General features: G+C 49.7%; 1 pseudogene; it reads right to left on the bottom strand.

Annotated features, from left to right (window-relative positions):
• The window catches only part of LOC144806604 (uncharacterized), a 129,583-nt pseudogene that overhangs the window by 5,924 nt on the left and 110,579 nt on the right, over positions 1-13,080 (bottom strand).

Raw genomic sequence — 13,080 nt, 5'->3', positions numbered from 1 at the left:
GGCATGACTGATGGGAGTGTGAAACATGTGTCTAACACTCATTCTTCTCTACATAGCAGGCAGCGTAGAACAGGTAGGATGCAATCTTGCCAAATTGGTCTCAATGACAGAAACCATGTGGTATTTAATTCTCTTAGACGAGGTAGTCCCAACATTTGGACGATGCGCTCACAGCACTTCATTGCTAGTAGAGTTGTCTCCATGGAGAACTAGGTGTCGTTTGTGAAATGACTTGCCATATCGCAGCAATAGGAGCAAAAATAGTATTCCTGCAGCGAGTCACAAAATGAGAGGCAATCCGCCAAACACAGAGTGCACAAAGTTTGGAAATATTACCAGGACTGCTTCAAAAGGTGCTAACAGTCCAGAAAATACGGTCTTAAATACATGTAGAATACCACTCGTATCAGACATGTTTAAGATACGACTTAACATTTCTGAGAAATGTATAGGGCAATTTGTAGTTAAGAGGGCATGTAACTCTGCAGAAGTCCTTGCGACTTGCAGATCATAGGTTTCTTTGGCCGAGGTCAGTGGCACATTTTTTTAAAAAAAGAATGGCTTTCATTCTGCTTAAAGTATCAATTTATATAGAAGAGATGTTCAGTGAAGGCCAAAGTGGCGACTCCCGGCTGTCTTGGTTTTAGGAAACAATACTTGCATACAGCAAGTGACCCTGGCTGACACAGTTACTAGATATGGTATGCCTAGCAACATGCCACAGCAGCTGCGATCATTCAACGTAAGGTAACTCCCATTCGAGAGTTGTCCAAAAATTGGATCAATCACCGTGGCTGGTGAACCTTGCAGGTGGCAGGATACGTTTTTAGAGGAACTATTGCAGGCCCCGTGTAAGTTTATACCCTGACATAGGAGAGAACCGCTTGGTACATTTTCACAATTTTCCCCGCTAAGAAACACTTCACTACCCCCACTCCAACATCTGTATGTGTACGGCAATTCCCAGGATGTCTTGATTTATTCTTTACCCAAACTTTTATATGTGCCTGCTGGTATATGTTGTAGGCAATATTGAAATTAGAAAATTGTAACAGGCAGAGTGATTGTTCCATGTATAATCCATTCCATAACTGGCTTTTCAGCGACAGTAAATGGCAATCTTTCCAGTTTTTCAATGCTCAGCACCGTATTGTCTGCTCCCCTTTGTGCCAATTTGATCTGTTTATCAGTGAGATTGAATTCTGAAAACAGTGATGTAGTATTGATTAAACGTGACAGCACATAGCCTGAATGAAGGTTTTGCAACATCCAGCCTAATAGCATGATAGAACGTAATTGCGACTGACCATGTTGCAACATGACCAAGTCCTGTTCCATGATGTCTATGGCAGAAGACACTATGCTACATAAAGAATATATCCTGGACCACAGAGTCGTTAACCCATTGTCAACCACAGAGAGAGATTTCTCAAAATTAATACGATCAATTTCTCGTATTCGTCTCTGCTTGCGTAATTTTCCATGCTTCATTATAAGCAGCAAAGAGAATTCTGCAATGGATCGCACTCCGCTAGCCACTCCTCCGGGTCGCCCCTAAGCACTCTGGTATTTGAAGTGCGTGTAGTTCGAAGAATAAAAGTCAAGTTTATAAGTGGTTCACCAAAGTTGGTGCGAGTAGGTACTCGTTGTTCCCAAAATCTCTAGACCCAAGACATGGCTCGGGTTTCGGGATAGTTTCCCTCATCAGTAGAGAACAAGTTTGGGGTGGATGAGAAGGCCGCCAAGTAACCGTCACAGGCCTCGATGCCTCTCTGGCTCGCACGGCGTCTCCAGAAGCTCGTCAGCTTGGCGCTCAAGGGAGCGATAAGTAGAATTCTGCAATGGATCGCACTCCGCTAGCCCCTCCTCCGGGTCGCCCCTAAGCACTCTGGTATTTGAAGTGCGTGTAGTTCGAAGAATAAAAGTCAAGTTCATAAGTGGTTCACCAAAGTTGGTGCGAGTAGGTACTCGTTGTTCCCAAAATCTCTAGACCCAAGACATGGCTCGGGTTTCGGGATAGTTTCCCTCATCAGTAGAGAACAAGTTTGGGGTGGATGAGAAGGCCGCCAAGTAACCGTCACAGGCCTCAATGCCTCTCTGGCTCGCAGGGCGTCTCCAGAAGCTCATCAGCTTGGCGCTCAAGGGAGCGATAAGTAGAATTCTGCAATGGATCGCACTCCGCTAGCCCCTCCTCCGGGTCGCCCCTAAGCACTCTGGTATTTGAAGTGCGTGTAGTTCGAAGAATAAAAGTCAAGTTCATAAGTGGTTCACCAAAGTTGGTGCGAGTAGGTACTCGTTGTTCCCAAAATCTCTAGACCCAAGACATGGCTCGGGTTTTGGGATAGTTTCCCTCATCAGTAGAGAACAAGTTTGGGGTGGATGAGAAGGCCGCCATGTAACCGTCACAGGCCTCGATGCCTCTCTGGCTCGCAGGGCGTCTCCAGAAGCTCGTCAGCTTGGCGCTCAAGGGAGCGATAAGTAGAATTCTGCAATGGATCGCACTCCGCTAGCCCCTCCTCCGGGTCGCCCCTAAGCACTCTGGTATTTGAAGTGCGTGTAGTTCGAAGAATAAAAGTCAAGTTCATAAGTGGTTCACCAAAGTTGGTGCGAGTAGGTACTCGTTGTTCCCAAAGTCTCTAGACCCAAGACATGGCTCGGGTTTCGGGATAGTTTCCCTCATCAGTAGAGAACAAGTTTGGGGTGGATGAGAAGGCCGCCAAGTAACCGTCACAGGCCTCGATGCCTCTCTGGCTCGCAGGGCGTCTCCAGAAGCTCGTCAGCTTGGTGCTCAAGGGAGCGATAAGTAGAATTCTGCAATGGATCGCACTCCGCTAGCCCCTCCTCCGGGTCGCCCCTAAGCACTCTGGTATTTGAAGTGCGTGTAGTTCGAAGAATAAAAGTCAAGTTCATAAGTGGTTCACCAAAGTTGGTGCGAGTAGGTACTCGTTGTTCCCAAAATCTCTAGACCCAAGACATGGCTCGGGTTTCGGGATAGTTTCCCTCATCAGTAGAGAACAAGTTTGGGGTGGATGAGAAGGCCGCCAAGTAACCGTCACAGGCCTCGATGCCTCTCTGGCTCGCAGGGCGTCTCCAGACGGTTGCTTGGCGGCCTTCTCATCCACCCCAAACACTGCTCTGCTGACGAGGGAAACTGTCCCGAAACCCGGGCCATGTCTCGGGTCCAGAGAACTTGGGGATAATGAGTAACTACTCGCACCAACTGTGGTGAACTACTTTTTACTCGTCCATCTACATGCACTACATGTACCAGAGTGCGAAGGGGCGACCCGGAGGAGAGGCTAGTGGTGTGCGATCCATCTTGGTTGTACTTAAACGGCTCCCGTGAGCCCTGAGCTGACGAGCTCATGGAGACGCACCTGCGCACCGGAGAGGCATCGGGGCCTGTGACGGTTGCTTGGCGGCCTTCTCATCCACCCCAAACACTGCTCTGCTGACGAGGGAAACTGTCCCGAAACCCGGGCCATGTCTCGGGTCCAGAGAACTTGGGGATAATGAGTAACTACTCGCACCAACTGTGGTGAACTACTTTTTACTCGTCCATCTACATGCACTACATGTACCAGAGTGCTAAGGGGCGACCCGGAGGAGAGGCTAGTGGTGTGCGATCCATCTTGGTTGTACTTAAACGGCTCCCGTGAGCCCTGAGCTGACGAGCTCATGGAGACGCACCTGCGCGCCGGAGAGGCATCGGGGCCTGTGACGGTTGCTTGGCGGCCTTCTCATCCACCCCAAACACTGCTCTGCTGACGAGGGAAACTGTCCCGAAACCCGGGCCATGTCTCGGGTCCAGAGAACTTGGGGATAATGAGTAACTACTCGCACCAACTGTGGTGAAATACTTTTTACTCGTCCATCTACATGCACTACATGTACCAGAGTGCTAAGGGGCGACCCGGAGGAGAGGCTAGTGGTGTGTGATCCATCTTGGTTGTACTTCAAGTCAAGTCAAGTCAGGATTTATATAGCGCGCTACATACCCAGAGGGTCTCAAGGCGCTTGAGAAGGGGTGGGGAGTTACTTGTCAAAAATCCATGTTTTAAGTTGCTTTCTGAATGCTAGGTGGTTCTGGGTAAGGCGAAGGTAAGTGGGAAGAGAGTTCCAGGTTTTAACTGCCAGGTAGGAGAAGGATCTGCCTCCCATGGTGGTCTTGTTGATGCGAGGTACAGTGGCAAGGGCTTGGTTGGAAGATCGAAGCTGGCGGGAGGGGGTGTAGAAGGACAGTCGTGTGTTGAGGCATTCTGGTCCGATTTCGTAGAGTGCTTTGTGTGCGTGGGTTAGGAGCCGGAAAGTGATCCTCTTATTGACGGGAAGCCAGTGGAGGTTTTTCAGGTGACCAGAGATATGTTCTTTACGCGGGATGTCTAATATGAGCCTTGCGGAGGCGTTTTGGATTCGTTGGAGTTTTTTCTGGAGTTTAGCAGTAGTCCCGGCGTATAGGGTGTTTCCGTAGTCCAGGCGGCTCGTGACCAGTGCGTGGGTGACCGTTTTCCTAGTTTCGGTGGGGATCCAACGAAATGTTTTTTTGAGCATGCGAAGAATGTTGAAGCAGGATGAGGAGACGGCGTTGACTTGTCTGTTCATTGAAAGTGAGGAATCCAGGATGATGCCCAGGTTCCGTGCGTGGTCTGTCGGGATGGGTGCTTTTCCAAGGGCTTCTGGCCACCAAGAGTCGTCCCATGCGGAGGGGGAGGAGCCTAAGATGAGGACTTCTGTTTTATCAGAGTTCAGTTTCAGACGGCTGTGTTTCATCCATTCGGCTACTTCTTTCATTCCTTCATGTAGGTTGGTTTTGGCGGTGCTAGGGTCATTGGTGAGTGATAGGATCAGTTGAGTGTCATCCGCGTAGGAGATGATGTTTAGGTTGTGTTGGCGGGCGATGGCCGCGAGAGGGCTCATGTATACGTTGAAAAGGGTGGGGCTGAGTGAAGATCCTTGTGGTACGCCGCAGATGACTTCAGTGGCTTCTGACTTGAATGGTGGGAGGCGGACTTTCTGGGTTCTTCCGGTGAGGAACGAGGTGATCCATTTCAGTGCTTTTCCTTGCATTCCGATATTTTTGAGTCGCTGTAGAAGGGTGCTATGGCAGACTGTGTCAAAGGCTGCGGAGAGGTCGAGGAGGATGAGGGCGACTGTATCTCCATTGTCCAGTAGGGTTCGAATGTCGTCTGTTGCTCCGATGAGGGCGGTGTTTTGCTCGGAAGCCGGACTGTGAGGAGTCTAGGGATTTGTTGGCTTCGAGGAAGGCGGCGAGCTGGTTGTTGACAGCTTTCTCGATGACTTTGGCCGGGAAAGGAAGGAGCGAGATAGGGCGGTAGTTTTTGAGTTCGGTGGGATCAGCTGTGGGTTTCTTCAGGAGGGCGCAGAGTTCAGCGTGTTTCCAGCTTTCCGGGAAGGTGGCGGATTTGAAGGAGCAGTTGATGACGTCTCGGAGGTGCGGTGCTATGATGGAGTCTGCTTTGTTGAAGATGTGGTGAGGGCATGGGTCTGTGGGGGAACCTGAGTGGATGGAGTTCATCAGGCGGATGGTGTCCTCAGTGGAGATTGTGTTCCAGTCATTCAGGATGTTTGAGGGGGGTGGAGGTCCAACAGATGGTTGGGTGGGTTGGTCTCCGGGTTGGTTGTCGAAGCTGTTGTGGATGTCTGCAATTTTGTTGTGGAAGAATGAGGCTAGGGAGTCGCAGAGGGCTTGAGAGGGGGTGATGTCGTTAGAGTTGGCCGAGGGGTTGGTAAATTCCTTGACGATGTTGAAAAGTTCCCTGCTGTTGTGGGCATTGTTATCTAGTCGTTCCTTGAAAGCTGTTTTCTTGGCCTTTCGGATCAGTTGATGGTGTATGCGGGTGGCGTTTTTGAAGGCGTCCTTGGTGCTGGTGGTTGGGTCTTTTTTCCAGGCCTTCTCAAAGGAGCGGCAGAGTTTCTTGGATTTCTTAAGGTCATCGTTGAACCAAGAGGCCTTCTTGCTGCCAAGTTTGATTTGGCGTTTTTTCAGTGGTGCTAGGATGTCGGCGCTGTTGGATAGCCAGAGGGTGAGGTTGGTGGCGGCTTGGTCGGGGTTAGATAAATGGGCTGGGGGGTTTAGCAGAAGCGATGAAGAGATCTGGTCGATGGTGATTTTGTTCCAGTTTCTTTGCAGAGTTGGTTGGGGGTGGTTGTTGGGTTTGGACTTGTTGTAGGTGAAGTGAACGCAGCTGTGGTCAGTCCAAAGGAGCTTCGTGGTGTGGCTGAAGGAGACATGATTGCTGGAGGTGAAGATGGGGTCGAGGGTGTGACCTGCGATGTGGGTGGGGGAGGTGACCAGTTGTTTAAGTTCGAGGTTGGCGAGGTTGTCCAGCAGGGTGGTGGAGTTGCGGTCGTTGTTCTTTTCAAGGTGAAAGTTGAGGTCTCCTAGAAGGATGTAATCTTTGGAGGGGAGCGCGTGTGGAGTGATGAAGTCCGTGATGTCCTCACTAAATTGTGCGCGGGGTCCTGGAGGCCTGTAAAGGAGGGTGCCTCTGAGTGTGGTCTTGGGGTCGATGTGGATCTGGAAGTGAAGGTGTTCAGAGTTGGCGAGATTGACGTCTGAGCTGGTTGAGATGCGGATGGATTTCTTATGGACGATAGCGATTCCTCCTCCTGTGTGGCCGGTGCGGTCCTTGCGTATGATCTTATAATCTTCTGGGATGGCAATGGTGATGTCTGGGGCGGAGGAGGCGTTCATCCATGTTTCAGTAAGGAAGGCGACGTCCGGAGAGATGGTGTCTAGTAGATTCCATAGGTCAATGGCGTGCCTATGGACCGATCGGGTGTTGAGCAAGATGCATTGTAGGTGGTTAGCGTCGGGAATCTGAGGTGTGAGTGTAGCGGAGTGGTTGACGTTGCAGGGGAATTTGCAGGAGTAGCATGAGAAAGGTCCATGGGTGTGTCCAGGAGCGGCTTGGACGCAGTTTGGGGAACGGCCGGGGTTGAGGGCTAGGAGGGTGGTGGCATCGTAGGTGATGCGGGAGGGCTGGGAAATGCGAGGGCCAGGGGGTCTGGCGCTGGGCGCGGGCCAGGCGCGGACGGGCGTAGACGGGCTTACCTTTGGCGCACCTTCGGCGCGGATTGGGCGCGGTCGCTGCGCGTAAACGCTGCGCGCGGGAACTCCTGTCATATATGGATGGTGTAGGGGGAGGGGCGAGGGCGGCTTAGCTGGGAGGCGGGGCGGGCTACAGATGACCACAACAACAACAAAATGGAGGCGGAGGGGGGAGCACAGCGGAAACGCGCAAATACAGTAAAAGCGGCGATTTTAAATTCAAAAGTGCAAAATATTCAGAGCGGCAAACCAGGCACACAGCAGGCAGCAATAATTAGGCAGATTAAGCAACAAAGCTATGCAGCAACGATACCGAGTGACACAGGAGGACACTGGGGAGCGACCACTCAGCCCAAGGGAGAAGAGCGAGTCACGGCGCTTTCCGGTAGTGGAGCGCTGTTCTGGTCAGTGGGAGGGCGGCTCAGCTGGGAGGCGGGGCGGGCTACAGATGACCACAACAACAACAAAATGGAGGCGGAGGGGGGAGCACAGCGGAAACGCGCAAATACAGTAAAAGCGGCGATTTTAAATTCAAAAGTGCAAAATATTCAGAGCGGCAAACCAGGCACACAGCAGGCAGCAATAATTAGGCAGATTAAGCAACAAAGCTATGCAGCAACGATACCGAGTGACACAGGAGGACACTGGGGAGCGACCACTCAGCCCAAGGGAGAAGAGCGAGTCACGGCGCTTTCCGGTAGTGGAGCGCTGTTCTGGTCAGTGGGAGGGCGGCTCAGCTGGGAGGCGGGGCGGGCTACAGATGACCACAACAACAACAAAATGGTGGCAGAGGGGGGAGCACAGCGGAAACGCGCAAATACAGTAAAAGCGGCGATTTTAAATTCAAAAGTGCAAAATATTCAGAGCGGCAAACCAGGCACACAGCAGGCAGCAATAATTAGGCAGATTAAGCAACAAAGCTATGCAGCAACAATACCGAGTGACACAGGAGGACACTGGGGAGCGACCACTCAGCCCAAGGGAGAAGAGCGAGTCACGGCGCTTTCCGGTAGTGGAGCGCTGTTCTGGTCAGTGGGAGGGCGGCTCAGCTGGGAGGCGGGGTGGGCTACAGATGACCACAACAACAACAAAATGGAGGCGGAGGGGGGAGCACAGCGGAAACGCGCAAATACAGTAAAAGCGGCGATTTTAAATTCAAAAGTGCAAAATATTCAGAGCGGCAAACCAGGCACACAGCAGGCAGCAATAATTAGGCAGATTAAGCAACAAAGCTATGCAGCAACGATACCGAGTGACACAGGAGGACACTGGGGAGCGACCACTCAGCCCAAGGGAGAAGAGCGAGTCACTTAAACGGCTCCCATGAGCCCTGAGCTGACGAGCTCATGGAGACGCACCTGCGCGCCGGAGAGGCATCGGGGCCTGTGACGGTTGCTTGGCGGCCTTCTTATCCACCCCAAACACTGCTCTGCTGACGAGGGAAACTGTCCCGAAACCCGGGCCATGTCTCGGGTCCAGAGAACTTGGGGATAATGAGTAACTACTCGCACCAACTGTGGTGAACTACTTTTTACTCGTCCATCTACATGCACTACATGTACCAGAGTGCTAAGGGGCGACCCGGAGGAGAGGCTAGTGATGTGCGATCCATCTTGGTTGTACATAAGCAGCAAAGATACCGGCATATATAAAAATGTTATAACGTGATGTTCTTTGTCCTAGCAACAATTCCCTAAGATCAGCGCCATCTTTAAGTAAAGATAAGTGTTGCTTTACATCCTTAAGTGTAGATCTATGTATCCAATCAAGGCAAAGTTTCCCTACACTGTATGTTGTTACTATTCCTGGATGCTGTCTTTGAACATATCTTGGTTCTGGCCTAATGAATGTGAACCCCTTTGTTTTATTCAGGAATCTATCTTGACAGTTGTTTGTGTCTGTGGGCTAGATCAACCATTTATTCCAATCTGGATCTGTTCTGTTGTGATGCAAAATAGTATGTACGTCGACTCCCCCTTCTGAAGTGTTATCACTAACAGGTGTAGGTGTAGGCATATACTGATTTTTCAAGCTTTTATCTTGGCTAACCCAAGACAAGATATCTGTTGGACAGTGTCATTCAAAAACATAATTTGCTCAGGGATGATGTGTAGGAGAGTAGGGTCTGCTATCCTATGGTCACCCCATTTTTTTCCTTTTCCTTCACTGGTTTTCGACTTAATGTGGCTGTGGGCCTGCTAATCAGACCCACAGCCCTGCTGTTCTCTCTAAATTCACAACCATGTACTTAAGGTACATCACCAATTGGCATTGGGTCACCTTATGAGCCCCTGTACAGGTACTATAGGTACCCAGGGCATAGGTGCATCCAAGGCCTACCAGGGGTTGCAGCATATCTTTTGCCACCCTGGCTGGCCATCCAAACTGACACAAATGGCTGATCACTCAGCTGGGGCAAGGTCGTGTAATCACCCCTTGCTTAGATATAGTATACCTATGTCTAACCTTATATCTGGACACATATACACCTATAAGTCACACCTATGGCCGGCCTCAACAATCCTGGAGGCAGAATGCTTGGGTTTATGTGGGATGGTGCTTTAGCATGAGCTGAGCCTGTCTGCAGCTTTCGGATCCATGCCCTTATAGCTGTGCTGGGATATTGCCATATCATATACTCTTAAGTGCATTATAATCCTCGCGGTTAGATGCTATCTTTGGTTTGGCTTTTTCAAAACATGTCGTGTAAGGTGTCATACGCTTTGGAATACTACCCCCTCACCAGTTCTGGCGACGGGGGTAGCATTCCACCCTTCTAGAGGGAGAAGACATGTTACTAACCTTAATCCCGGTTAAAGTTAACCAGAGCCTCAGCATCACTAAATGGATGCTGCTGCCACAGACACAAGTCTGGCCTCCATTTGCTGACCGAAACTCTGGCAGGGGAGGCCTGGACAATAGGTTTCCTGTCACAGGGAGGTGTTAGCACCACCCCAGACAGGAGATAGTGGATTGGGGCAGGGAGGGCTGAACGAAACCAGACACTGCCTGGGGCACACAAGGTGTCCCATGCATAGCCCAGTTCAAACCGGTGCTGGGGCACTCCTGCCCCAGCTCTGATGCAAAACTGGACAAAGGGAAAGGGGTGTAGCCACCCCCTTCCTGGGCCCCACCCATAGGAGGGACCTAGCAGGTAATCCAGCCCCTTGGTTTGGAATAAAGGTAGGAGCTGTGTCCATAGACTTTAAATAATCCTGACTGAAACTTTGAAATGGAACTTGTGGTCTGAAAATCTGGACCCTGTTGTTATCCCGATATCGAGGTCCAATACCCGTGTCACAAAACATCAACATACCATGACAAATTTAGTATCGACGAACCGATAATGACTAGGACATCATCCCTTTGCATTTGCGTCATGATCGGAGGTTGCCAACACCCCTAAATCATAGTTTCCGTTCCGACCCTTTAAACTCCATTTTGTAAGCGGCATCCATCTTGTGCCTTGCCCTCATGATAAGTCAATTAAAGGTCGAGCTTGATCCAAAAGGACACGTCCACCTTCCCTGACTTCCCCCTGACCTGTCCCAACTGACTCCACTGCCTTCAGCCAGACCTGTTTGGGCAGCTCCTCGCCCAGTGGCCGAACACGATAAACATCTATGCATAACATTCCACAAACCATTCACTACATACAGACCATGCTTTCTGCAAACATGCACCTGTCCACGTTCCTTGTTTATGGCCAGTTTTATGACTAGGAGGTGCCCTTCTTTATTGAGGTTTCATCAATATCTGATGGGAGTTCCGGGCCTAACTGGGTAATCTATCAACGAACTGGACATCTAAAATGTGGGCTTGCTTACATGACTTCGCTCTTTTTATTATTGTAGAAATATGTGTATAGCCATATCATAAACTCAAGAATTCTTGCTCGAAGCTATTACTATTGTATATAAGGAGAAGGCTGGTTCTGTAAAAACGAACAGTCTCCCGAGAACCTACTATCCGTGTGGTGTACTTCTGGGACACGTGTTACTTGGTAGCTACCAATAAAACTTGATCTTTGACTGCGACTAGAAGACTCCGTGTTTCTGTGGTCCGGAACAAGGGAGAACTCAGAGGTCTTCGGGTGTTATCCCCTGGCACCAACGGGTTCCTAAAAACCCGTTACCTCAGTTGGCGCCCAACTCGGGGCGATATCAAGTGGCGACGGTCCAAGCCAGATGTTCGTGAGGAGCTTCGTGTGAAAATTCCAGAGGACGGCCAGCCACTTCAGCGACCCCTGTATGTCGACGTGGTTCCGAAGGTCTTTGCTGCGAGGTTCCCCGCGTCCCGACGGCTACGAAGGACTGCTGCCCTGACTGTCGCCTTGTTTTGGACCCAGTGATCCTTGGTAGAGCGAAACGATAGACGAGTCTTCTAACGACGTCACAGATCTTCAAATACTTCAGTTAAGTATAAGTGGAGCGTCTCCCAGTCCTTAGTTTGTCCTTAGTTTTTGGTATCCTTGAGATACGCTTTGATTTGGTACTTGCAAGCCCCAAAGCCGAAGGACTCGTGTATTCACGAGAAGTATCGTAATAGATCATCCTTTTGAAGTTTGAAGCTAGACTAGTGAGCAAAGATGCCTGGTTTTAGCAGACTTGGAAACTTGTTTTGTCTTGGTTGTAGTAAGGACTCCCGATTAGAGGATTCTTGTCCGGTTCCTCCAATTGGAACTCCAACATATGAGCTCTATGTAAAGCACGGCGTAGGTCCTATCACATATAATGAAGTATGGATAAAATACACCCGCAAGGATGGTGTTTTAAAATGGCCCCAATATGGTAGTTTTGATCCAGAAGTATTAGATAACCTAGAGGTCAAATTGTTCAAGAAGAAAGCCCGGCCGGCGATGTTTGACTCTTTTCGCTTATGGCGCAAAGAAGCCAAACAGAAAGAAATAAAATTAGCAAAAAAGAACAAAAGAGGAATGTCAATGGTACAAGCTGCCATTGCATACAGAGATAACGAGGAAGAGCAGGAAAGCGAACAAACACTTAGGAGAAAGAAACTAGCAGTAGATAAATGTTACCCGATGCTACCAAATAAGGGACAAGGTCAAGAGGAAAGATCCGAGAAAGATCCATTAATGTCCCACTTATTAAATTCGCCACCACCCTATGCACAAAATGCCACAGCACCTCCGCAACCTTTAGTTGCACCTCTGGTAGCTGTTATACCGGCTCCTTCACAGCACCCACCAGCTGTTCTTCAGCTGGCTCCTGTTTCTCTGGTGCAGCCTCCTCAAGGCTCACCGATCACATCTACTTCTCCTACTGTTCCTTCTACAACTTCGCCTAGCGCACCTTCTATTTTCTCTGATACTCGTTCTACGAATGTTTCCGTTTCTGCTCTGCGTGACTCTGTTCTGCCACCAGTTCTTCCTCCACTTTCGCCTTCCGTCTGGCATAAAATGGCCAGCATTGTTACTAACTTTCCTTCACCACTTTTTCGGTCGCCTAAAACGACCCCTAATACGGAACAAAGACAATTACGAAGCCAAATGCCTGATTATCAGGAAAGGGAGTCATTGAATAAGTTAGCACGGAATTGGGTTATGGATACAGCGAGATATGATGTAGAGTCTGTCATGAACGTCTTCCGTCAATGGGATGAACCAACGCAAAGATACGTCTTTGAGCAGATGTGTGTTTTTCTGTGTGAGTATTTGGAAGATAATGGTCAGAAGAGCAACCAGCAAGAGTTGTGTAGTGTACGATTTAAATTTGGGGAGGGTATGATCATAGGTCCCGATGTTGAAAAAGCAGTTGAGATATTATTATCACATCGAAGTACGGGTGGTAATTCTGGGTCATCATCTGAATGTGGTACATCTAGTAGGAAAAGAGCGCGACAGTACCCCATGAGAGAGGTTCCTCCGGTTTGGAGGGAAGGTGACACAACTGCAGTTCCACCGGTTCTGCCTCATTTCCAGCGTGTATGGGTACATGTCCCCTGGAAAAGATCCGAAGTTTTAGCACTCAAGCAGACACTACCCGATC

This window comes from Lissotriton helveticus (genome assembly GCF_964261635.1).
Source record: "Lissotriton helveticus chromosome 1_1 unlocalized genomic scaffold, aLisHel1.1 SUPER_1_unloc_9, whole genome shotgun sequence".
Taxonomy (NCBI): domain Eukaryota; kingdom Metazoa; phylum Chordata; class Amphibia; order Caudata; family Salamandridae; genus Lissotriton; species Lissotriton helveticus.
Note: the sequence above shows the minus strand (reverse complement) of the source record. Positions and strands in the feature narration are given on the sequence as shown.